The sequence below is a fragment of the Saccostrea echinata genome, unplaced genomic scaffold (genome assembly GCF_033153115.1).
Source record: "Saccostrea echinata isolate AGI-Se365-2 ecotype Australia unplaced genomic scaffold, CSIRO_AGI_Sech_v1 ptg000016l, whole genome shotgun sequence".
Classification (NCBI taxonomy): Eukaryota; Metazoa; Mollusca; class Bivalvia; order Ostreida; family Ostreidae; genus Saccostrea; species Saccostrea echinata.
Window position 1 is genome coordinate 13,494,611 of NW_026889765.1, and position 4,127 is coordinate 13,498,737.

The following is a 4,127-nucleotide window of genomic DNA, read 5'->3' on the forward strand; positions in this document are numbered from 1 at the left end:
GTATCCTCAGGTAGTGTAGATTCAAGTTTGTTCCAATCATGACGCCTGGGGGTAGGGCGGGGCCACAACAGTGGGGTCAAGGTTTACATATGAATATATAGGTGTAATGGTTAAGGGGCATTGGAGTAAAACGCATTGAGAGTTCAAATAGTGGAGTGGCCTGACAACCCTTGAAATGGACTAGCCTAAGGGTATATAAGGCAAAGCTTTGGGAAAGATAGACATTCAGAAGGTAGCTGAAGAGGTTGGATGACGAATCAGCAATAAAGAAGTTAAGGTATTCCATCCTAATAGCAAAAGATTCAATGAAATTGAAAACATAACAGATGTGTAGGTGTTGATTACTCAGAATATTTAGACATAATTCCCATTTATTACTATCTGCATATAAGACGGGATGTGTCCTAATTTATGACCTTGAATTTTGGTGAGAGTTATCTCCCTCTGTTTTTAATTAATAAAAAAAATCAATTTTAAAAAACTTATCTAGTTAAAAAATCGTTTTAAATTGTCATTCTAATGTGTTTTATTGCATTTTTCCTTTACAGTATTTATTGATATTATTTGAATTTTTATTTTTTAAAAATTGCTCCATAGCCTTCAATGCAATCGTTATTAAGTACTTACTGCTTAGTTAATTACATTTTGAAACTTTCTCTCGGTAAAGCCTTTTCTACTGTAAAATGCTTTAAATTAATATCAGAGTATTATGTATGTGATGGACATTTAAGGATAGAGGATGGAAAATTTTAAGGGTAAGAGCAAAATAAAAGTTATAAACACCAGCAGCAAGTATCCTAGGGAATTGATGTTAAGCTCTGAGTGTAGTAAATCTGAAGAAGATTTAGACAACTGATTCTTATCTAACAGTGGGAACCTAGGGGAAAAACACGATGCAAGTAGTACCTTACCCAGTCCCCATTTCTAGATAAGAGAAAATTTAAGTACTGTGTGATATACCCTCAAACAAAGCTGTCTTTATTATCACTCCAATCATTAACTCAAACAGAGTAGAAGGAAAACCTATACATCACTTATAAGAACCTGATCATACCATTACATAGGAAGTATCTTTGAAATCTTCTTCTCACGAACAACAAAGCCATTATTAGTCATATTTATACAGAAGCATCCTTAGGTATTGTAGAATCTAGTTCAGGGGTTGGAGGCACAATAGAGAGTCAAAGTTTTGCATAAGAATATATAGAAATCATCTTGAAAAAATATGCTGCGCAAGAACAGCAAAGCCAAGATTAGTCATATTATTATAGGAGCATCCTCAGGTAGTGTAGATTCAAATTTGTTCAAATTTACGGTGGGTAGGGTGGGGCCACAATGAGCAATCAGAGTTTTACATAGGAATACATAGGACAAAAACTTTAAAATTCTTCCGTTTAAGAACAGCAAAGCCATGATTAGTAATATTGATATAGAAGCATCCTGAGGTAGTGTAAATTTAAGCCCCCCCCCCCCTTTAACACTTTTCAATATACTGAACTGATTTCTGCTTCTTCCTAGCCAGTGTGCTCAGGTGAGCGATGTGGCCCATGGGCTTCTTGTGTTTTAACACATTTTTTTTTCTCTGGAATAGAAAGAATTAAGAATCATTTCCACAAATACTGTGAACTTGTTTGATCCCAACGTTGCCACAAAAAAGAAAACATAATCATTAGAGACTGTTATTTGGGGAAAAGTTTGCTTTGTGATTTAATCACTACAGAAATAGACTTGTTTTTACCCTGCATATAACCGATTTTACATATACTTTGAATGTTTATTGTGTAACTGCTCTTTTTACAGTTGTTATTGTCAAGCTAAATGAGGACGTCATTGATGGCATTTTAAGAGCATTAGCCTATTTTAAGGCTGTTAAAGACATCTGCAAAGATAATGTATGCAAAGTTCATTTAGTTAACATATGTGTGTAACATTGCTGAGGAGCATGCCAGGTTTCTGTTTGACAAGGGGTTGTAAGTTAGGCTAAGGGAGTAGCTTACGTGATTCATGAACGCTTACTTTGTAGTCAGATATTACAAGTTTACTTCAGAGATCTAGAGTAGTTTAGCTTTTTTGGGTTAGTTTTCCTTTGTTTATAAATGGTCACTTAGTTGTCAGATATTGCAAGTTTACGTAAGAGAGAAATTTAACTGATTTTCTTTGTTCATAAATGGTCACTTAGTTGTCTGGGCCTTTTCTCAAAATGGCTTACGACCAGGCGTAATCTTAGTCCGGGTTAAATCTGAAAATCAGACATGGTTTTCACAAAAAGGATAAGATTAATTGTCTAGTATCATGACTTAAATCTACGCCTGTTTATGGGTAGGCGTAAGTTTTTAGTCTGTAGACAACCTCAAAATGTGTCAAGTGTTTTGATCATAAACAATTATATAAAAGATATGTAATACAAAAATACGACAATATGTATGCATACATGTACATGTATATACTAGTAAACTAGTACGATTTTTTAAACATTGTAATGGAAATAAATCAAAGATATCCAGCAATGGTGAGGATATTTATTTTCTAAAGGATGGGATGGGTGTACCAGAAACATGTAGCTTGTCATTTTGAAATGTGAAATTTGGTGACAACAAGTAGCATAAGATGGAGTGGGGGCTGCAGTCCTCTAAACTTTTAACCTTTTAACCTGTATACTAACGTTGTGAATTAAATCAAGTAAGCTTTACTTAGTAGTCAGCAGAGAGGAATAAGTCGGAAACGCGACTTACACCAGTCTAAATATTGGCTTTATACACTTAGTCGGACCAACTTAACAACCAAATCTACAATTTGTTTTCCCTGTGCGTACACAAAGGAGTCAATTTGGGCATGTTTATTGAGAATAATTGTTCATGTGGGATAACAAGTAGTCAGATGTGGCATGTTTATAAAGAGAATAATTAATCATGTTGCATGTTTATAGAGAGAATACTGTAGATTCCTAAATATACGCGAGGAATAAATTATCGCGTTATTACGCGAGAAGCACCACTCGCGAAATAAAATTTCTCGCTTTTATTTTTATGGCGCTGAAATCAATGTAAAACCCCTTGATCAACCGTCCACTCGCGAATTATTGTTCTCGCGATTTGACGTGAAAGAGCCATTTCGCGATAATAAGTACTCGCGAAAAATAAGGAATCTACAGTAATTGTTCATGTGGTTTGTTTAAAGGGAGAAGCATTGTTCATGTGGGACAATAAGTAGTCAAATATGGCATGTTTATTGAGAGAATAATTGTTCATGTGACATGTTTATAGAGAGAATAATTGTTCATGTGGGATAATTAGTAGTCAGGTGTGGCATGTTTATAGAGAGAATGATTGTTCATGTGGGATAATTAGTAGTCAGGTGTGGCATGTTTATAGAGAGAATAATTGTTCATGTGGGATAATTAGTAGTCAGGAGTGGCATGTTTATAGAGAGAATAATTGTTCATGTGGGATGAGTAGACAGATGTGGCATGTTTATTCTTGAGAGAAGTTCATGAACGAACACAAAATAGTTAGGTTTGTTACATGTATATTAACTCTGTAGCTGAAAAACCAAGAGGCCGAGTCTAATTCGAGTGCGCATGACTGCGCAGCTTTTAAGGAAATTCCACCCTCCTGTGATGTCATAGGTTTTAGCAGAAACTGTTATTATTTAAATGACGCTGTAATGACGTAACTGTTTTCCGATTTTGTAAGCAATGCTTGACGCTGAAGAATGGCACATGACTCGCATGTATATTGAAGACGTCCATGCATGGATATATTACTAAAAACTGTTGACAGAACATCAAAAGAAACATAATATGTTGACGGTGCGACCGTTGGGGCGAGCGCATTGTTCACTTCATTTTAAGATCCGCCTCTTCAAACCACACGAGACATTTGGAACGTCTAGACTGTGACGTCACATGACGTCGTATGTTAGCTGTATTTCCATAAACAAAGTTTAAAAAGTGCAAATATTTTAACAAAGAATGTTTAATCTACTATCTGCATGCAATAGCCATTAAATTAAGGTGAGTTTATTTTTTGTGAAATTTTAGTTGTGTTACCGCGTGAACGAAGTTAGTAGCGAGAACAAGAAGCGATGCATTGTGGGTCAGAATTACTGCGGAAAAAAATTCTATTGAA